Consider the following 23,812-nt stretch of genomic DNA (forward strand, 5'->3'; position numbering starts at 1 on the left):
CTTGGTACATCCGGGCCGGAATGGGTATGTGAGCCTCTGAGTCAGGACCTAACCCTTGTACACCGTCAACAAGACGCGTAATATTTGTCTCCCCTAAGTGAAATTTCGAAATATTTTTATGCTCTAACACCACATCAATTAAACAGTAAATAAATGTAACTTCTTGAGAACCTGACAGTACATCATTTTCTGGATTTTATAGAACAGAAATTTTTAATAATCTTTGCAGGAACATGATACCGGTAAATATTCTGAACCATATGATTCCAATCCACATTATTACATTTTTTTAGATCAATGTTGTTAATGTCTCATGTCTTAACACGGAGGAATCGCGTTATTTGTTAACAGGCTAACTAACTAACTAACTAGATGGCTTACCGAACCCGAAGGTTCATCACCGAATTAACCAAAGCCCTCCACCGGACCCTGTCCTGGGCCAACAAAATTCAGTTTCCTTCAACTCCTATCTCCCATAGATCCCGCCTGACATTATCCTCCCATCTACGTCTAGGTCTCCACAGAGGTCTCTTCCCCTCAGGCTTCCCAACCAATACCCGGTGCACACCTCTTGTCCCATCCATGCGCGCTACATGTCCCGCCCATCTCACTCTTCTCGACTTAATCACCCTGACAATACTGGGGGGGGGGGGAGTACAGATTTTTAAGCTCGTCATTGTGCAGTTTTCTCCACGCCCCATCGTCTTCCCTCTTAGGCCCAAATATCCTCCTCAACACCCGATTCTCAAACACCTGCAATCTGTGTTCCTCCCTCTGAGTGAGAGTTAACAGGCTTACACATACAAATTCGATCTAATATTTTAAGAAATATTTTAATGAACAACTTCATCTGATAACATAAATATTTCAAATAACAATTATATTCAACGATTACGTGCTTACAACCGTGGCTAATATAAATATGTCATTCGATAACGTATCCCCGTAATAAAAAAAATTGTATTCGGTTTATAGTTTTTTGAAGTAGTCAGATTAAAATTATACGCAAGTAAAAATTTAAAAAAATGTGTTACATTTCACCATTACTTTTCTCATGCGTCACACTTTTACAGTGTGGAAATGTGAGTTCAGAAGTAGGGTACATACTGCCCCATCACGCTGCCAGTTGAAAGCAGTAGACATGGATACAGAAACGTCTGTTGGGCGCATTTCTGTGCCCCCCCCCCCCGCGCCCTAGGGACACACACTCGCCCTTTCTGATTATAACATCCCACCCCATCAACAGACTGGAATTATGTCTGTTATAATATTAATTTTCTAATAAATGTGTTTAATAATCAGTTAAGTCGTGTTAATATAATTATAGACATTGTGCTGAATTTAGTTATAGGAGCCTTACCGTGAAAAATAGTCCTTCCATAAAAGCTTATAGTTGCCCAGTTAGTCGAGACATGTGCCTTTGATAATGTGTTCATAAGAATCTGTCATTTAATCCTATCCTGAAACAATTTCACTTAAATGTAAAATAGACTCTGAAACATGTAAACTTTAATATTGACGTTTTATCACGAATTATGAGAAGTTATCTCTGTGAAAATCAAATAAAATCAGCAGACTAATTCATATTAAACTGTCTAGATTCATTCAGGGACTTGTAAATGTAAAATAAGGTACTTAATTTGCTACTGTGTATGATTTAAGTGAACCCAAATAGGACTTCGGTGTGTAACAGTTGGGGTATTTTGGTTATTGATCCGTCATCCTCCGTTCACGTAGGCAACCCGTCATCGTAATTGTGAGGGGGTTATGAAAGTCGCGTTTCAAACAAATTTCTCGATATCTGCTACTTATTTCTAGCCTGAAATTTGTATTTGAAATGCCGATAACACATAATATTCACTTACCGATACTTGGCTTGGAACCTAGCGATTTTTTTATCCACCTGTAACACAAGACAGAACGAAAATTAACCAGTTATTTTTCTCTTGTTTATATTGTGTATAAAATCTATAAATTTATTTTATATTCCATTCGTGTTACGTGTCCTACCCATCTAATTCCTCTCTTACATTTTTGCTCGTAATCATCCTGATGATGGAGGCAATAAGCATCTCTGAAACACCGGTCAACATTTACAGACTACACGGCACAGAATTCCAGAATACAGTAATCTTAGGATTTAAAAATTGTTTTATGTTGACCGTTTGGCTTCTAGAACATTATTTTTATTATTTTATTTAGTGTTCTGTGTGACGACAGGTCCATATGAACAGGATCCTTGCATCCTTTTCTCGGACTGGGACCTGTTCATATATGTTCTTGGCAGATGATCCAGAAGTGGTTTGCCATTGCCTTCTTCTGTGTGTGAATGGAGTAATTGTTGGGATGCCACGGAGGAAAACTCCGTGTTGCCTAGACCACGGCCTTGCCCAACACAAGTTATAAATTCGGGCACCGCCGGGAAACGAACCCGAGACCCCAGGATTACATTAAGCAAAGGTTAATATTTCTTATACGGGCTTACACTTAGCGTTTAATCAAGGCAAGGTTATATATTCTTCATAAAAGTGTTAAATATATGGGCCCAGATATTTTTTTGAGGAACTATATCAGAGTCTTTTACTGTCACTTTGTGTACAGTGGAGAATAAATATAAGACTAGCGAAAGTCGCCAAAATATAGGGAAAAAATGCTTTCTGCTTGGAAGGCCTTCTAGCTATTATGCTCTGCTTGTACGACGAACGTAGGAAGGAAAAGGGTCATATATATATTTCTAAGCAACAAGGCTTCGCGAGGCATTGACTGAACGTGATGCCATAAAAGAAGTTGGAGATTTATTTGTGAGCACAAAATTTGTTGTGGTCCTCTTTGCTTAATCCGTGTCACAGGGTAAACACACTGCCTAAGATTACAGAAACCACGCAACTGAATTGAAGCATTTGTTTGCAAGATTCTAGGTAGTAATGCCGTATGAATATGAAGACATATACCAACGTTTGGGAGGAACATACTACGTTTATATTCAGCCCTGAAGATGGAGGCAGTATGTTACTTCGAAACGTTGGTGTCTACCTATAAGCCCACACGGGGTTACAACCCAGAACACCAAAATCGACATCACCGCATTGCGAGCCTACGAGTTTTCTGTATTACATTACAAATTATACTTTAAAATTATGTCACTGCAGTATTTTATGTTAAGAACCTTGTTCATCGTTTCTTATGACGTCTGCCCGGCGCGGTGTTTGTTTAAGCATCAGGCACAAATTTGTCTCCAAGATGACAAGGGACCATCTGATTTTGACACTAGTTCTGACACCTTTTATGTGCAGCGAAGATAACTTTGTCAGTGTTTGTATTCGGCAGTCTGGTTGTAGTGGTTAAGTTAACTTAGTGAAGTTGTCAGCACTGATACAGTGTCGTAACGTCCTTTACACTTAACATATATCTGAAGTCTGTTTTGTATTTGGTATTAATGTCCTTAGGAATAAACTTGAATGAGCGATTTTGGAAAGATTTCTTGTGATATTAGTTTTTAATAATAGGTTCTGTGTACGTGCAGTTTAGATAAAGAATTTTCTATGTTTTGTTTCAGGAGACGCGGGAAGGTGTCTTTAACCAGAAACGTATGGTGAGTGAACATTTCGCTTCTCACGTTTAATAGTCTACAAACCCATAAAATATTGGTTGTAAAACGTAAGATATGTCCCATGACCTAACACAATACATATATCGTGAATTAACTTCATAAAGGTATACATTTTGAGAATCTGATAGTCACTCAGCTGATCAAGAAATTTCCCGCGTGTTACATTGTCTGGTACTGTACCCTATCTTGACACACGTGTGTATAAAATGTAGGCCTATAACATGTCTGGGTTGAATGTTTTGTGTAAAATTGATAAAAAGATAAAAACTATTTAATGTGCATATAATCTATCTCTGTAATAAAAATCAGGCCGATAGGCGTACATCTTTACAAATCGCCATATCCAAAACAATACTAGATACCTTGTCATCTTAATTTAATAAATCGTAACTTAATGGTACAAATCTAGAACACCGAAAGAGTTCAGAACGTGCTCCATAAATTAGATGCTGTTCAATTTATACGTCAGCAATGAACTTTCCCATTACACGATTTAAAGTTAACATTACAGCCAAGTTACATCTGACAGAGTTAACATTACGCCATTAATTTAAACACTACGTTGAATCACATTGCTACCTTATAATAGCCATTTAAATCTAAATAGAAGCTTTAGGGTTGATATCAGTACGTTTTAAAGCATCGTATACGTCCTTAAGAGCTCTTGAGAGGTTCCAGCGCCCAACGGAGCCGTGCTCCCATTAAAATTACACCAGTCACGTTAGACATTAGAGATAATTTGAGTGGTCAAAAACGTCCATTTTGTTGTTAGTATTCGTCTTGCTGTCTACCATAAAATGGAGTCCAATTTACATAGGGAAAGATCTCTTGGTTTAGGTCACATCACCAACATCCCTTCCAAAAACTCCCGTGGCACTCTGGGAAGTTTTATATAAACAGAAGATGGGGAGGGTTTTTTTTTTTTTGATGTGGAAGGGTGAGAGGGGTAGACTGTATCTGCATCTCTCGGTCCACATCAGTAGTAGCAGTGGGCTCTTGGGGATGTTTGTGTGTATATGGCCCGAACTCCTCACATGTAAGAAAAGAGAGTGGAAAGAAGGAAAAATAAAGAGGAAAGACGAGGCTTGCAAGAAGGAAGACACAGGGAAAGAGAGACGCTCGTAAGTTAGTATAGGAGACATACAGTCGGCTAAATAAATAGGAAGTGAGCGTCAGAAAAAGATATCCTCCTGTTCCCGTCTTCCTTCTTTGTTCTTCTGTTACACTCTTTTTCCTTTTCCCAGTCCCACTTTCTGTAGTGTTAAGACATGGAGGTTGTGGAATGGGAAGACAGAGGTTTTGTAAATGAATCCTGATTTAATAATTTACTTTCAACCCCTTGAAGCCTAAAGTGAGGGAGCGTTAGGAAGGGTAGCAAGAGAATAAAGGCAAAGATAAAATGTATGGAAGATTATATAAGAATCTAGGCCCTACCGCAAAGAAAACACAGCACTTGACCATTACAAAAATCAACTAGTTAATGCTGTTTAGGGAAATAATCGCTGATTTTTCTGAGAGTTATATGAAACACGGATAAAATGTGTGAGCACAATTATATGGGTTTTTATTGGTCAATATTATTGTCAGTAGAACTTTTTTTATTCTGTTTTCACTGAAAATATTGTCAAATGTGTAAGATTTTTATTTTGTTACAATCCTTATGGCGCAAACGTAGAAATGTCATTACGTCGTGGAAGCTAGAAGGTTATGCGTGATTTAATATACGAATTATTTTATTAGTCAGTACGTCCATAGTATGTTGACTTCCATTTTGATTTAGTGATATCTACAGATATGTAGCTTTAAAGTCAAAAACTCTGTACTAAACATTTTTTTCTTCATACGATCATTATAACTCCACTCATATTTTATATTGTGTACCTAGTAATTTTCTAGTGATCGCCTAGTTATTTTTAGGCAACTGAACACGTAATTTCAGGTAAATAAAATAATAATTTCTGTCAAAAATTCTTGAGAAAAGATGCGATTTGGAATCCAGATACTAGAGGGCATGGTAATATTAAAAAGCGGATTAGATAAATATAATGTAAATATTGTGACTGATTTCATCTGATTCAGAATTTCAGAATATTCTAAACGAGCTAAAAAATACTTCTAAGACAAGAAATTAGCTACATAGACCATGGCTGTTTCTGGAGATGTAATATTCGCTGAGCTAGTTACAAGACATTTTAATCCAGAAGATCAACATAGGAACTTTTTAATATTATCCTCCAATCCAGATGGTGTACACTCTTCGTTACAAGTTCCCCGACTAAAATGTAACACGGATTCATTTCACAAATATCCAGCGAATTTGTTGACTATCTATGTTACTATCAGGTTTTCGGGGAGAGACTGTTCATTGGGGTTGGTTTGTTACTTGTCTCAAAGTGCCTGAGGCTCTAACTCAAGACCCCAGGTAACATTCAGGTGACATCTCCAGTTTAGTTTAAACCTTCTTGGCTGTGGCTCGTCCATCCCCGTCCGAGTCCCATGTAACCCGAGCTTAAGAACGTCTTCTGTCCTTGTCCCTGGACAGGCAGACCGACCGGACCTGCGCTCTGCCCACAGCAACTGGACTCCAGGATCAATAATAAGCAACCCCCCCCCCCCCCAATCCTGTGCCATTTTATCCCGGTCCACTTTTTCCTTCTCCCTTCTTCTCTTTCTAAATTTCGTCTTCCTATTTTATATGTTTCTTTCCATTTCCGTTCTCTGTCCTCTTCCGTGTGCTTTCTATTTTATTCTCAGGTCCATTCCATCTACATTTTCCCTTCTATAAACCGAAGTAAACATCAGAAGATGGTGTAGTCAGATGTAATAAAGATTTTACTAACAGCAGGAAATACTTCGTAAGAATAACAGGTGTTAACAAAAACAGGTCCTCTGTCTTGGGAACCAAGTCCTTAATATAGCTCAATCCGTGGAGCTGATTCATTTTTGATTCTAATTTCTAATTAGCCCGTCACTGGTTCCTGAGCCAGCTGAATCCAGTTTATAACCTCACACCCCTTATCTCCAAAATATTGTTTTTAATCTTGCATGGTCTCCCAAGATGTCGCCCCATTAGGTTTTCCGACTTAAATTTTGTAAACGTCCTGCTCATTTTATCTTAATTGATTTGGTAACTCTTAACTAGATATGGTATGGTACAAATGTTCCTCGTTATGTAATTATCTCCATTCTCATGTTGCTTCTGTATTTTATGTCTACATATTCTTCTCAAAACCCTGTTTTCGTATACCTTAAATATTTGTTCTTCCTTTGCAGGTAAAAGACCAAATACACACTCATAAACAACGGGTAAAATCTCAGATTTGCTTTTGTAAGGTCTGTAGAAAGGAGGGGAAAAAATATCCTGAACTATGTGACCGTGGTAAGCATTCCCGGAATTTAACCAAAAAAATGTTGGTGATTAGGCATACGGAATAATATTGATTCCTTAAAATCGATTGCAAATGTTGATTTCCTATCCTTTGATAACACAAGGCCTCTTCAAATAATATATGAATCAGTTTTTTATCTGTAAGAAAATATAAATTTTCTCCATTATCAAGGTAGATTGATTATAACGTATTATTCTGGGAACCGAAATTCTGTTTGTTCGTGACATGCCGCGTTATCGACTGTGAAGGTTCGTGGACTGTACATAATTTCTGCTATACTTCAAAGGATTAAATTATTTTATGTTTGCTTCAGATGGTACGCGGAGAGACTTGACAATGCCTGTGATACTGAGCTATTCAAGCAAGGAATTGACCTGATTCTGAACACACTATCTTGACATTTTTATTAATTTAAGCTAGGAAATAAGAATTCCTAGCTACGCCGCCCTGCTTTCAGCTATGGACTCACATTTAAATCCAACATATTTATATTTATAGCTCAAAATATTGCGTCAAATTGTAGGTTGAGTAATAAATAATAAATTGGAAAAGACCGGTCTCCGGGCCAAATTTTGACTCTGGGACGTCTTGTTTACGGGGTGCTGATTACTCGGAGACATTATCCGTATAATAAAAATTCTTTGCCAGATTTATTAAGTATGAATTATCTGTGTACTGCACGCCGGTTTCAAACAGACAGACACAGAAAAATGCGAAAGTTAGGTTAGAAATTAATTGTCGGTCAGTTACAGAGAAGCAACTGAATTCAATTACGAAAGTGATTTAATGACGCTGCATATTTAAAAGATAATTTGCCATTACTGCAACTATTATTACTCAATTCCTAGGCGGCTTTTCTGATATCTGTGGTTGTCTGTTAAGAGTTCGTGTATATATTGGGACATAACTGTAATTTATGTTTGTATGGATTTCACTGTATTAATTCGAAATGTGTAAAGTTTTGTAATTTATGATTTAATTTATTCATATCCTTATCTACCATCAATTAACTCCTCGTCTTTCCACAGGCGACAGACGTTCTGATGAGCTTTGCATTAGTCACGTGGCCACAAATGTTTATCACATTCAATTCATCCGTGGTTTCTTATCGAACATTTATAACGACCTCTCTCTCTTTTTAATTCTTTGCTCTCGTATTTCTAAATATAAAATGGTCTCTAAATATAATTTAAAAGTCGTTAGGGTGTGTAGGTCCACAATGAGACTTAGTAATGAATGTGAGAATTATTGCAGCTAACCTAACCACAAGAAATTACCCCAACCCTTACGAAGACTTTTCGATTTCTGAATTACTTTTCTTCCCCGCTGCACCCCTTCGCAAAGAAAGACCGGAGGCACAAAATAACTAATGAAGTCCATCAGGGTTGCCATTTCAAACCCTGAACACCCCACCTACCCCACCGTCTATTCAGCAAACCTCCCTTTTTAGAGGTTTGTCATTTGCAACTCTCGACCCAAAGACTGCTCGATATCCAACATGGCTTCCCACCGACTCCCGCTCAATCCACCTTCTTCCACAACCCCCACAAAAGTCCACCCTTGTGAATTTTATTGACATTTTCGATTGGACCTCGGAACGGCATGCAGAGATTGAGGGGGGGTCTGGCCTTACCACCCCTATTTTCCCCCCATCCGTGTTTTTCACCCTCCCACAACCCTTAAGCTATACCCGGAACATGATTAATTGATGTCCAGCCCACCCCTCACCCCCACCCTTCAAACCTTCCCCCTTCAACAGCCACAACGCTGACGTGTGCGCCATCTATCGTCGCTATTTCACAAAACAATGGAAACAATACAATAACGTCAACCGTCTCCTTGTTTCCCTGAAAACAGAAGGTTCGCTATTTTTACTCTGATGGTTTCTTCGTGATTAAACAGTTTTGCAACACAGGTTTCTACAGAGCCTCGTGTTTTATTGTAAGAAGTCATTTGACGGGGTCATCGCTCGTGAGTTTTATGAGTTAATAATGTATTTCTGTATCTGATAGCGATTTGAGGTTATCGCTGCAATGAAGGTTTGGATTGTTGGGTTTCTGAACTGTGACTCCAGTGTTTATTGTCATGGCAACCTCCTAAAATACTACAAGACCATAACTAACAGAAAACTATTTGTTAATTGTTCCTTTATCAATGTATCTAATAATGCTAATATTAAAATAACACTCGTTATTACATAAACAATATATGTAACACATGCTTAATGGTTTATATATCGGTTAATTTTTATTATAGATGGTAAATATGGTTACCATTAACGTCACCAACAAATTTGTAGTGGTCAGTGATCTATTTTGAAGATATTTACTTCAGTGTTTCCTTTAATACTTGCGTATTAACCAAATAATTACTAAGATTAATATAAAATGTTTGTGACAAAGATGTATTATTAAACTGATATATTTTTGTTATCTGTTGGATTGGATTCGTTCATATATCTTGCAGTTGATCGTCATTTGAGATTCATATACGCTGTTGTAATGGGACAGAGATTAGCTCCTTCCAGTTGACTCCTATAGGGCAGTCTCGTAATCTTACCTGATGTCAGAAATAGAGGAACTTTACGAAAAGTTGGCATTTCTAACCAGAAATAGTTTAAAAATTACCGAACAACGCTGCAAAGTAGTTGTCACTCTTACTTCGAATTTGGAAGGTGCTGGGTTAAAATTTCGTCCCGTGGATCGGCTATCCTGACTGAGGGTTTCGTAATTTATCTCAGTCCCTACATACAAATTCTGAGATAGTGCGATCATGCGATGTAAAGTCTGAGTTGCTGATAGCATCGTTAAATAAGCCACAGATATAATAAATTGACCAAACAAGAGACAATTGAAAATTCATAAAATGTGTCAGTTAAATAATAGCTAATTTACTTATTCTGAAGAGATATTTTAATCAGTACGACAAATGCCAGAATTCTAATAGCAGATTTATAAACAAAATTAATAGAAATTATTTCGCACGAACATGCCACTAAATAATAACCTTAATTTCTCGTATTTCAACGCTGTAACTGAGAAAAATTGTCGTCATTACCGCAGACAAGTTTGATTTATCTGAAACATAACCGAAACCAAGAATTCCTAGTAATGTTCTTGGCTACTTAGGGAAAAGGGAGAACACAATAAGCTGCTAGAGACGAGTAATGACCACTCCGCCCCTCTAGTCCCTCCGTTTTCCCCTACACAAATCACTACCCACAAGACAAGTCTGGTGTTGGTCGCAACAGAACTAATTTAAAACGTAATATTTCTCCTGTCCCATATGCTACCAGCACGTCACGGACAGCCGAGCCAACTTCAGTGCACGAACTCAAAAGTGAACTATCTATGCCCTTGGATCTACGAGTAACATGGAATTATACAGAATACTGATAAGTTGGTAGCCTGGTTTCAATAAAAACAAATACAACAAAACTTCAGAATCTTTTTGAAACACTTTGAATAAGAAAACAATTTTTGGAAGTCAGTTCACTCTGCGATTGTTTAAAATGGCGGGCTCTTGTGAACATAGTAATGAACCTTCTTCCACTTCCGTAAAAAGTGAAAAATTCATTTTCCATCTGAGCGACTGTTTGCTTCTCCAGAAGGCGTCTGTTTCATGGATGTAGTTAAATTTAAATAGTAATCCAGTGACTGAACCTTTGCTGAAAAGCGGATTTTTTTAAAAAAAAATTCTATTTAACATTTATAGACTTACTTGTTTCTTTTAGCATTTAAACATGTTGAAACATTTTCATCAGAGAGATTGAACATTTTCTGAATTAAATGGTTTGAATCTTTTGACGTAACAATGCGTTGTTCGTGGATTAAAACAATTGTTGTATTTTGTCGTAAAATACAGAAAACCTTTTATGGTTTTGCAGATAGATAGAGATTATAGCTCATGACGAGCAGATAAAAATACATATCCATAATAAATTACACTATTAATTAATAATATGAATAGATATTTGTAAAATAGCCCTTTGAACAAGTGTTAAAGTAATGTTAAATAATTAGTTACAGGCATACAAGCAATTCTGACAGTACCTTCTTGTTCCAAGGATAAATGTAGACTTGGCAGATAAATCACCAAACTTCTTGTACAGTTTTTTGATGAAGTCTGAGGAAGAAATCTTGTAGAAATTTGTCCCGTTGTAAAATTTATCAACATCTCCTCCATCGTATGTTGGTAACGTGGATCGTTTCGGAGTTAAAATTACATTCCGGCGAAATCTTAGTATCTACGATCACGTCCACACGGCCGTCATAACCCATAAGACCAACAATATATTCCTCACCGCCGTGAGATCTCCATGTTTCTGAAGTTTACATTGGTGTTTTATGTTCGAGACAGGCGAGAGGTGTCTTTCTAACTGGATTAACGATGGAGTGTTATCACGAGAGACTTTCTGTTCAGAATTTCGATGTGATTGTTAACACTCATAATTCTTATAGACCATTTTCATATAATTCCGATTCCATCCGCTTTCAGATGTTCAGATTCGTAACATCGTACCACGGAAATGTCTCAAGATATCAATTAGTTCTTTAGAAGTCAGCTATAAACTGTTTCGTGCAGTGATATTTAATGTTGCTATATAAGCACGACAGACATATTTCAAACATTTTTTCATATCTCATCCATTAGGCTGTTACGTCTTAAAGACTATTTCTTTAAAACCGTCGTCTGTTACTGGTCTGATTTATAAAATAATTTTATTATTTTTAATTTAGATATTAATTAGAATTTTGTATTTGATATCTGTGAGTGGCAGTAATCGTATGAATTAAATACTTGAAATTAATTTACCATTTTAATTCTGCACTACATAGCATTATATCATTAAGTACATTGTACTACGCCTACTTGTCTGACAATTTGGTACGTCTGTAAGTTAGTAAATTAAGCCCTTTGAAATCCAAACCTCAAATATTATTTAAATATCGAGTCCGTACCGCAAAGAAAACACAGAACTTCACCATTAAAAAGATCAAATGGTTAACGCTGTTTATTCTGAGTATTATATTAAACCTGTGCTTACATTCTATAGGAAGAATGCAGCGTTATTGGACGTTAAAGTAGGTGTATATGCGTATATTAAACACTGCGTAGCACTTTAAAATCCATTTTTAACACTGCGTTAGAACAGAATTGTTAGGCTGTTCCCAAAATTGTGCTCAAAATTTGGGAGTCCCTTAACGCTACAAAAACACGTTAACACTACGGATTTCCAGCTTGATCGTCTTCCCGTGAAATCAACGGTCGGCGTCGGTCCTTCCGAAATTTTGCCGCCTCTCGACAAACTAAACTTCCTCCGCGGGCAATGTCGCGCTCAAAACTGCACTATTTCTTCAACATCACCCCTTTGTGCCCCACCAAGGGATCTACCTGACCCCCGGAACAGGAAGTAGTCCTCAAATGTGGCAGGGGGTGGGAGGTTAGGGGAATATAAACCACGCTGACTCATTAGAATATGAATCATTCAAGCACCTGGGGGTAGTGTTTGTTAAAAAGAACAGATTTCATTTTGCTACAGACACTGTGTCCTCCTTACTAACATATGCATGTCTTTATGTCTATATTTCTATTGTGACTCCTCTCCGTGTGTTCTTCATTGAATGTTATATACCTGCCCGTATTCCCATGTCCATATAATTCCAAGTACCTACCCCTTTGCTCTCCTTTTAGAGATATTCTTCAGTGACCTTGAGCAAAAAATTGTTCGTCATTATTAGAAAAAAAAAGGAAATGCCCTATTCCTACACGACCTTCTTTTATAATGCCTTTTCCCATCCCTGCATCGCCTTCCCCTTTGCTTACAACCCTTCTTTTGTGAAACCAAATTAGGATGAAAGATGCATCATGACATAGGACTTTTTTCTTTTATTTATAATATAAATGGTAGGATAGATAAAAAAAAGTTAGGATAGTATAGGCCAGGGGTCTCAAATTTATATCGTCCTGAATCACACCATATTGTATTCTTGTATACCTGTGAAGGATGAAAAGTTAAATCAAATGTTAGGTCCTATATGAGACGGTTAATCCAATATACTTCCGATTGACTAGAACCTAACCAACAACTACGTTTTGTTTCAAAATAATAAATGACTGATTTGGTCAAAGAAGGCATACTGTCTTTCTTAAAATAGACTGTGAAAATAATGATTAGTGCTCATTTATTATGGTAATCTTATGAATGTATGTTGGCCTATACAATCGTTACAAAAATTATCTCTAAAACGTCGGTAAATGTCTATCAGACTACACGTAGTGTTCGCTGTATGAGGTGAGTGAGATTTTAGGTTCTCACGACGACAAGATAAAGATGTCTTGTAGGATGTTACGATTTGTAGTCTGTTAGAAATTTACCGACGTTTCGGTGGTGCGTGCTGCCTCCATCATTAGGGTTGTCGCATCGCTTCAACGTCGGTGAACGTTACCGGACTACGGCTTAGCATCCTAGAAGCAGTTGTCTTAAACTAGAATTCATATTACTTCCAAACCAGACTTATGTCTGTTGTGTGATGAACATAAATAGAGAGAGTAAGAGAGAATTTTCTAGGCGTCATCCAGTTTTCCCTGCTAATCTTTTTCAGTGTCTTTTGTTTCCTTTTTTCCATCTCATGTCGCTGATCGATATAAATCAGTCAGTATAGTAATTAACGAATCGGTTTTGGAGCAGTGGCTTTAAGAATTCTTCCAAATTATGTAGAATATTTCAGTTTATGTCTATGCATTCGAGACCCCTGATGTGACCTTATTTTTTTTTTCTCTCAAACCAGTCTGCTGGCATCAGCATGTAAGCCTATCCGACCCCATCCTTTAAGGGCAATGAATGCACTGTGCAAAGGTGCTAAGCTATCTCATGGTTGTTTGACTGTGCTGTCATCATGGGTGGAGTTTTGGGAGGGTTGTTTAACCTAAAAAATAAGGGTTTATTCTTGGGTATGTAGAACAATAACCCCTTCACGAAACTGCAGTAAAAGCATTATTCAATGCAACTTCCAACTTCATATTACGTAAATAGGTTAGCGATGAAAGCGAAGTGTGTTGTCGGTTAGAGGAACTAATGTTTTGTGATCGGTATTACAAGCCACGACTTAGATTTGAGTACACGCTTAATGTACCCTTTAAGTAAAAGAATAACATAATTTTTACTATTATGCATAATGTAATATATGACCGATTATAATTTATTTCAAATAAAACGTAGGAAGTATTTGAATGTAGGTTTACTGGTAACTGTACACTAATCAGTGAGAATATCAGAAGATGGCTGGTTATAACCTTGATGATGGAAGCAGAAAGCCCCTCCGAAGAGTCGGTAAACTACCAGGCTGCACACACTTCTCACACACTTTGGTTTTTAGAACCTGAATTTAACCATAAGTAACACTAATATAGTGTTTGTTCCTTACAGTGCACCATCTTTCATGTGGTCTGTTATTGTTAATATAATTTGTGAAGATTATTAAAGATGCATATTGAAGATTAGTGAAATATACACACAGTTAAAAACATCACACAAATTCCTGATATGTAATAGTAAGTACATTTATTATTTTAGTATGTATTAATGTAAACCTCGAAAATTAATGGGAACTTTTCCTGGTATGAACCGGACCGGTCCTTGACTATAAAACACCGAGGGGTCTTCTATAAACGTTTTCATTGCTTGTCCAAAGCGTAACTAGATTAATCTCGTTACAATTGGGTTGTTGAATGCCTTCGCCACTTGTAATTTCTTATCTGAACACTTCAGCATCACTCACAGCCCTACCTAAGTTCCTCTCACCTCTATGAATGATCTTCTCACTCTTATCTTATCGGCTCCAGCCATCTCTTTGTAACTTCTTTTATAGAACATAAGAGGAGAACCAGAGCCCTCTGCGAACAAACACATCCAATTTTTTGGTCAGCTTCAAATTTGCTTTAGAATACGTACAAAAAACGTAACTTCTCTCGCTATCTCATCTCATTGCAGCCTTAAGAGGGACATAGTCCCTCACTTCAACATCCCCCCCCCCGCCCTCTAGGGGGCTAAGTTCCCCCCCTGAACTGATCCATAGTAAATTGGACGCTTCACGATGCTTCTTTGTCGGTACAGGCAGTGTCATGAATGCGTTGTTGGACGTTGGCGGAGAGGCACTTCGTGCGAAGTCAATTTGGGAGCAGTCAAACCGCGTTATACGAGGCGTGCCCAGTCAGGGAACGCCTTGTTGTAGCCCTCCTGATTTCAGACTGCAGATTATGCGTACTTCTGTGTTAAAACGTAAAATACAGAGCAGTGTAATATCATGTCTTGAGCGATTTTGTGTTTTAGGGTATCATGAATAATATACGCTGTCCGTATGTCACGTTTATCAATTCGTGGGCCTCATGACGAATATTTATAAAGAAATAATTAACAATTTCTTAATTTGTAGACTTCATCTCTTTTTTAAGATATAATACTAAACTATAATTTAGAAAGTTAAATAATTTTTAAGCGTAATCTGAATAATATTAATAATGCAGGTCGTACCGCAAAGGAAACAGCACGATTCACCATTATAAAGTTCAGTTACTTGAGGAAATAATCGCTGAGAATAACACAAAGCCCATAAATACAGTTTGTGGGTAAAACGCAGAGTTATTTATTATTAAAACAATTGGTATATATAGTTACCACTAGGGATTTACAAGGTTAAAGCTGAATTATGGACACAAACTGCTGGAATATGTTTATAGGTCGCTGTCTTTATTTTGAATATAAATTTAGGTCTAATAAAAAGTTTCATATTCTACAAATATTACTCAAAATCATTTCTGCGAAATATTCATGGAATTTTGACTTCAACCAGAAGATATATAAAATTTCCATGTTTTTTATTTGGTGAGGGCGATTTCCCTAACCTAGCCGAGCTTAGAGTTGATATGTAGGGTGAGCCGGACTGGAGATTTTGGTGTAGGGGTGGATTGTGGAAGATAGGGGTGAGACGTGGTCGAAGGAAGAGGCTGTGTTCCTGCTGGCTACACTCTGATAAGGAGATGGGCCCGACCACACTTCTATCCCACCGCTGCTGTCTCAGCAGTGAAAAACTGTCAAATCTGCTGATACTAAAAGAAGATTTCTTTTGAAAAAGGTATCTCTCTCGCTTGCTTATTCCGTCTTTCCGGTAAGCTCTCGCTATTGCCATATTCTGAAGTCTGAAAATGGAATGATGCTAAGTTTACCGAAGAACACTTCATGCGGGATTGAGCAGAACGTACCAACATCAAACTGGTTAATGTTAGGCCAGAAATACTTAGACCGTGAGTCAAATATCGTCGTGTCCAGTGTTCTTGTGTTTAACAAGTTAGGAGATGTACGCATGGCTTAACTCTGGCGCGATCGGTCTGTTATTTTCGCTAGATTTTAAACTCGTTGATACGAAGTTTTCGTTATTTATGTTGTGCTGAACCGAAATTTTTGTAAGTTTCTACAAGGTTTAGCGAAACTCGCTGGAATCAAATTTCGTGAAAGTCCATTCAGCGATACTCGACAGACAAATGGACGATTAGATGCTCAGACATGAAAGTTTACAGGTGATTTTCTGAAACCTCCAATTGCGAATTTATATTAAAAGAAATAGGGAAATATGTTATGGATTTGGTACAAGTGACTGATGATAAAATCTGGTTTTAGGATGGAAAAGAAGGGAGATTTTACTGGACGAGCTATTAACTGCTTCTTATATAGTTAGTTAAATAAATACGAAAGACAAATTCTCAAAGCCGGATATAGACCAACGTAACTACAGTTTGGGTAGCAATGGGTATTCTGCAGTATAAATGATCAGGTATCCTGGATCTGATTGTGTAAGTCCAAGCGACGAGAAGGGATCCTCTCCCTGTAAGGAAGGGATGCAAAGGACAGGGAGCTAACTCAGTAGCCTCTGAATAATGGCTAACCTGGACGGATGGTAGAGGAAGCTGAACGAGTATAATGAAGAGGCTCTACCAATGGCCCTAATCAATCTCCAGTTCTTTTATCCTGCGTCTTGTATCCAGACTCCTGTAGCTTACTAGGGAGTGCATCTCTCCCTTACACACACATGCAGCAAAGTCCGTTGACAAGTCCCACACAAACTTGAAGAAGAACTTGGAAGCTAGTCAAATTTGCTACTAACGAAACCTCAAGATGGTTTCTCTCAAGAAAAAGATTTCTTAGTAAATGGCAGTGTTTTGTTCTATGTTCAATTCGAGGGCTCAGTATCGCATTCCTAAGTAAACCTTTTGTTATATCACATAAGAGGCAAGATTATTTAAATGAGACAACGCCTTGTATATGTTAATAAAACTATTGAATAAAAATTTTCTTGGATATTATCCATCGTCTAGTAAATATAAAACGTAAAAACGACGTTTCGGAGATGGGACTCTATCTCCGTCTTCAGGTTCCTACACAGTTGGGCCCACTAGATAGAGCTAATCCCTACGTTTTATATTTACTAGACGATGGATAATATCCAAGAAAATTTTTATTCAATTGACTCTTCACCATCGTCAAGAAGTTTTAGATTTGATATAATAAAACTATGTTCATTTAATTGATATATTATCTCCGTTAACGAATCTCACTTGAAGTCACTCGGGATTAAAAATAACAAATGTATTTTTAAATAGAGTGCCCTTTTTAAAATGTATATCACTTATAATATTTATAGAAATTACATTCATGATTTGTATTTTTATGTTAAAAAATTATGTTGTCTTTTAGATATGACGTGATACTTGTGGCAGTCACATCACGTTTGTTGTGAGTTGTTCTTTTTTTATATTAATCAAGTGATTGAAACTTTTTAGCGGGACTTTAAACTAATCAAGGTCACTTGAGTATATCTTACCTGCTGCAGAGTTATCAACCTTATTTCCCAGAGAAATAGGACATAAATGTTTTTGCGATACTGATTGCACCTTAACTGGTCAAAACAATTATGTGAATTAGGTGATTTAACCGAGTTTACAAGAGCCCACCACGTGACTGTCTTCTGACTGAAACCGATTCAGTCCATCTCATTAATATCCGTTTCAGTATGTCCCTTCAGTCTACGTTCAGGGGAAGTTGTAATTGAATACAACACATGAACATGTAGTCTGTGCTGATTATGTTAATTTATATGACGTAACCACAAAAAAAAATGCATAAATATTTTACACATTAGCAATGAAAGAGAGAGAAAATATGTGTTTATATCATGTTACCAAACTTGAGGTTTATGTTTGTCGGAGAATTTACTAGATGTGGAAATGTCAACAGTTGCGTAAATTTAAAGCAGCAGATTTTTTTTAAACTGGTGATTATATTGGCTATTACAAAATATGGCGTCATTAAAACAGGTGTCAGGCTAAACACACGACACAGAGCATGTTTATCCTTCTTATTAACTACAAAAAAAAATCTGTAGTAGTCTAGGAATTTCTTTCAACCCTAACAAAACGACCCTCATGTCACCCGTTAACCACCATTTATTCGCTAAATTCACCCTTCACTACACACCCCTCCAAAAAGACTGCTATTCCATTCACAAAATCCAGGATTTTTACCCTAAAATCCGGTTTTCCACATGAAGCTCATGCACCTAACTGCCCCGTGCGAAAATGCAACTAGCTATTTTAGCAATGAAAGGGGATGACTATAGGGGTGGTGGAGGTGGAGGCTTGAACAACTGAGGAAGGGATGATTTTTTGGGGTAAAAAAGTGTAGAAAAACGGAAGGGAATCAGGAAAATAGCCATAAAGAGCTAGTTATATGGTTGTTAACAATATTGCGTATTCATCACGGACATCCAGAACACAATGGTGAAATATTGTCTATTCTGATTGCATCAGTAACATTGCAGACCCTCGTGATTTCTTGGGTAGGCATGCAGTAAATTTCGGAAAGGAATACCTTCGCCCTGCTAGTCAGCCAGTCCCCCCAAAAAAACACTTTATTTCAAATTAAGTACAGTTCAAATTTTTACTGTGCTTTGATAGATACGACCGCTACGGTGGTCTAGCGGTTAGAACGCTGGCCTTGTAATCCTGGGGTCTCGGGTTCGATTCCCGGCGGTGCCCGAATTTATAACTTGTGTTGGGCAAGGCCGTGGTCTAGGCAACACGGAGTTTTCCTCCGTGGCATCCCAACAATTACTCCATTCACACACAGAAGAAGGCAATGGCAAACCACTTCTGGATCATTTGCCAAGAACGTATATGAACAGGTCCCAGTCCGAGAAAAGGATGGAAGGATCCTGTTCATATGGACCTGTCGTCAGACAGAACACTAAATAATAATAAGATGAGGTGGTCTAGCGGTTAGAACGCTGGCCTTGTAATCCTGGGGTCTCGGGTTCGATTCCCGGCGGTGCCCGAATTTATAACTTGTGTTGGGCAAGGCCGTGGTCTAGGCAACACGGAGTTTTCCTCCGTGGCATCCCAACAATTACTCCATTCACACACAGAAGAAGGCAATGTCAAACCACTTCTGGATCATCTGCCAAGAACGTATATGAACAGGTCCCAGTCCGAGAAAAGGATGGAAGGATCCTGTTCATATGGACCTGTCGTCAGACAGAACACTAAATAATAATAATTGATAGATACACGACACTCTTTTCGTATGAAAAGTGACAGAAGATGACGGCCTTCTCGGTTGTTCGGTGCGTAGTCTTGTAGAAAATCACCGACGTTTCGGAAGTGCTTACTGCCTCCGTCATCAGGGCGATTACCTTGGACAAATAAAATTTTGGGATCCTCTCTGTAAAAGTCGCAACACGGTTTACAGCAGATCTTTGTGTAATTAGACAGACTTCATATTGGATTAAACCACAAAATTTCACACGCGAATTGAAAATAAACTGTTGGTCAGTCTGACAAAATAAGTACCTGCTACGTTGTCGATGCTGGTCTTCTTGGTTGTAACACCGAGTGAACTTGCAGATAGATGCCAAAGCTTCGGAAGAACATATTTCGTCCATATTCAGGGTTGAATCTTGTTTAATTCATTTTTTTTTTTTAAAAAAATCACTTTCATCTAAGCACTGGAGCAGAGATGACTTGTCAGAACACAACAGAACTTCACTTGACCGTTTACCCTTTGACCTCCTTTGTCACAGCCATTTGAACTCCTTTCAGATCTTCCTCTGACCTTGGGTCAAATCCCCCTGACTCAGAAACTTCAATCAGGTTTCCAATTGTGCTCCAGTTTAGCATCATCATCTCTTTTCATCACAGATCCTGGACCAAAGGTCACTAGCCACGCGCCACTTTAAAACGAGGATCCAGTTTTGATCTAGTTATCCTCTGTCATCTCATTATGTGATGCTCGGGTCAGGTTCTGACTGGACCAGAATTTAAACAACTTTGAACGTATCTTCAGAAAACCTGTATGGTCACCTCACAGAAAACATCCCGTGTCACATAATAATACAAGTCTTTCATACATTTTCCCTTCACTTAACCACAATGGGGGATGTATATGGGCGATAATAAATAGATCTGTAGCAGCACTGCTTTGAAATTGAGACGCGTGGCTTCAGATCTTGTCTTGCAGTGGATAAAACCTGTTTAAAAATATTTTATGCAAATGGAGTTATCACTTTTTAAAACTCGCTGTTCTTACACTTATGATCTGTCTGCGCGTGTTTCAAATGGATAATCTTCTTTTTATAGCCATGTATGAAGGAAAGATCCGGGGGAGCTCAGTCGGACTGGACTACCGGGGTTCGATTCTCTCCCCCCAAGCGCCTCATGGCGTATAGTAGGACAGCTTTACTTTTCTTATTTCCTTTATATATCGAGGAAAACGTATTAAATATAATTGGTCTTTTCTTCGCTATGATACACTAGTTTCGTTTGTAATTCGGCGTGAATTGGTTTTCAGAGTTTTGGATGATAGATAATATAATTAATTTTTGTCTGGTTTGAAGCTGCGATTATAGGTCAAATGTCAAATCACGTCGATTGGTGCTGTGTCGTAACTGGTTTTAAGTAAATTGCGTATGTTCTATATTACGAAGAGAGAAATTTAGTAGTCGCTAAATAGGGTTTCATAATATTTTAGTTATTTAATTAGGACTTTCAATATATATATTTATTATTGACTGCAAATGGGTTTATACCCGGTGGCAGTGACCTACAATAAGATACAAAACAATGAGACACAACAGAACAATGAGATACATCAACACAATGAGACAGAACAAAACAATAAACAAAAGGACACAACAAAAACAATAAGACACAACAAACAATGAGATACTTCAACACAGAGACAGAACAAAACAATAAAATAAAAAAAAATAAAAGGCACAACAAAAACAATAAGACACAACAAACAATGAGATACATCAACACAGAGACAGAACAAAACAATAAAAAGGACACAACAAAAAAAACATCCCACTCAAAATCAACCAACTCATAAATTACAAAACCATCCAACCTAAAGTACTTAACTTAACTAAAAAAAAATTAAAAAAAAAATAATAATAATAATAATAATACCACCTAGACATAAGACAATAACAGAAGTGTTACTTAGACGGATACAGTGTTCATATTGACAGTAAAAACCTGAAGGGGTACAGACCTAAACCCAAAATTTACAACCGAAATATTATGGCTTCTTGGGGTTTTTTACCTTTTAAATAGTGACAATGCTTTTATAAACATGTGCAGTATTGAAGACACAGTTCTGCTTAGAATCCCCCGTAACTTCTGCGTTCCTGATGTCCACAGCTATGTCGAGTGTTAACCCCTCTCACCCCCCCACCCCCAATACAAAGACCTCTTCTTTCCCCTTATTTCGTATGCATTTCCCTGGATATTTTGTCGTTCATATCCGTCCACGGGTAGCATTTTCCCTCGGCCGCGTGGTATAGGACTCCCCAGGGTTGACGGAGGTAGGGGAACTGCAACAAATGAGACGCGGTCCATCGCCGCCTCATGATGGCCGCAGACTGGGACCTGAAATATTGATCAGACTTGTGGCGAAAACATTGTAAACGAAATGAGACTTTGTCTATTTCCTCTGCAAATATTTCTAATCACAGATCGTTTGAGGAAGTTAATTGATAGGACCACATCATTCTGAATGTCCATTTCAATATGAATCCTGGGCAAAATAATATCTTTATTTTCTTCTGTTAAGGCGAATGGATTTTGATGGCCCAGGACAGGGACCGGTGGAACGCTTTGGTTGATTCGGTGATGAACCTTCGGGTTCCCTAAGCCTTCTAGTCAGATCGTTGCTTAGTTGTGTTATTCCATTATTTTCTCAGGGAATTCTTAATACAGACTCTACTGAATATTGAAATGTGCTCTTTGTTTTACCGAAAGAATTTAATAAACTTAATAATTAATGATTGTAACCGCGTGTGAGAGATTTTAAATTGTAGCATTCTGGTAACTCTGTGTGTCGTGTATAAGATTAATGTTTCGCTTGTTTTCTGAATACACTCTCCATTCAGCGTGAACAGTAACAAGGTGCCAAAGACTACAAAATTATTCATATTAAATAGAGATCTCAAACCAGAGGGTCGTAACATCATACATAATTCTCTTATTAATTTAGGCTATTTCAGTGGTAAATATCCGTCCCACCTGCTTGACAATCTGCACTTTTTATGTTTCTTATGATTCTTAAACAGCGATTATTTCCTTAAACAGCGTTAAGTAGCTGCTACTTGTAATGGTGAAGTGTGGTGTTTTCTTCGCGGTACGGCCTGCATTCTTAAATAATATGTTCGCAGCGCGTGTCTCATTATAAACAGCGATTATTTCCTTAAACAGCGTTAACCAGTTGATCTTTGTAATGGTGAAGTGTGGTGTTTACTTCGCGGTACGGACTGGATTCTTAAATAACGCCCGGCGTTGTTTTTCAAGCGTCGTTTCCTGCGTCATCCAGATGCTCACGTCAACTAAATGTGACGTATATTGAAGTAGTCGCGATGATTGACGTCGGGGCGGTCGGCGTCGGTCTTACATCTTCATGTCCAGAGGCATTTCCTGGGTCACAAATGCTAATATGACGTCTTTTGACAGCGTATTGACGATTGGCATCACGATGCTTGGCGTCGCTTTTCAGCGTCGTTTCGTGTGTCATGCAAATGCTCGCATGAGCTAAGTGTGGTTCCATTTGGTGGCGTCGCGACTCCTATCGTCGAGGTCGTCGTTGTGGGTTCGTGTGTGTCATGTTACATGTCTTCCCGAGGGTCATGTATCACTGAACACAATAAAAAAATTCCAAAATCTCCACCGAGACTCGAGCTCGGGACAGTTTGTGAACTCATTCGCTGTTATCTTTTGTCCAGAAATAAGTTTTGTCTTGGCGCCCTTGTGCTAGTTTTGGAGCTACGTAAAACTTCCTCGTCGGGACTCGAAACCAGGACAGTTGTCTGAGTTGTAGCGTTTGTTTCTATAACCTCTTCTTCCAAATAAACAATTTCTTATCTTTTCGCCATTTTTTTGTCGTACTTAGTATCCAAGCTACAGAAACCATCTTTACCGGGAATAGAACCCAGGACAATTTTTTTATCAGGGTTTTGGTCATTGTTTCTGTAACCTCCTTTTCGAGGCAACCGTCTGCAGTTTATCGCCATTCGTCTGTCGTTCTGTGCACACAGAATGTCCATCATCAGGGTGCTCTACCAGTTAACGTGTTAAGTTTCAACTTCTTTTTACGTCATACGTGGCTTGTGACAGACAGGATAACACTGCAGCGGCTTTGATGAAGAAGTCCTCCATCTCCTGCGCCCTATGAAATGTCCACGGTTCAGCAGTTCGTATTCTGAATACC

General features: G+C 38.0%; 1 long non-coding RNA gene across 2 annotated transcripts in view; it reads left to right on the forward strand.

The window, feature by feature from the left end:
• The window catches only part of LOC110841361 (uncharacterized), a 150,848-nt gene that overhangs the window by 97,917 nt on the left and 29,119 nt on the right, over window positions 1–23,812 (forward strand). For both annotated transcript variants that reach the window (XR_002547181.2, XR_015538090.1), the window contains one exon: window positions 3,557–3,592. This is a non-coding gene — a long non-coding RNA (uncharacterized LOC110841361). The remainder of the gene's footprint in view (window positions 1–3,556; window positions 3,593–23,812) is intronic.

Source organism: Zootermopsis nevadensis, unplaced genomic scaffold (genome assembly GCF_977971745.1).
Source record: "Zootermopsis nevadensis isolate Lab colony 2312 unplaced genomic scaffold, Znev_1.0 Znev_ptg000032l, whole genome shotgun sequence".
Lineage (NCBI taxonomy): Eukaryota > Metazoa > Arthropoda > Insecta > Blattodea > Termopsidae > Zootermopsis > Zootermopsis nevadensis.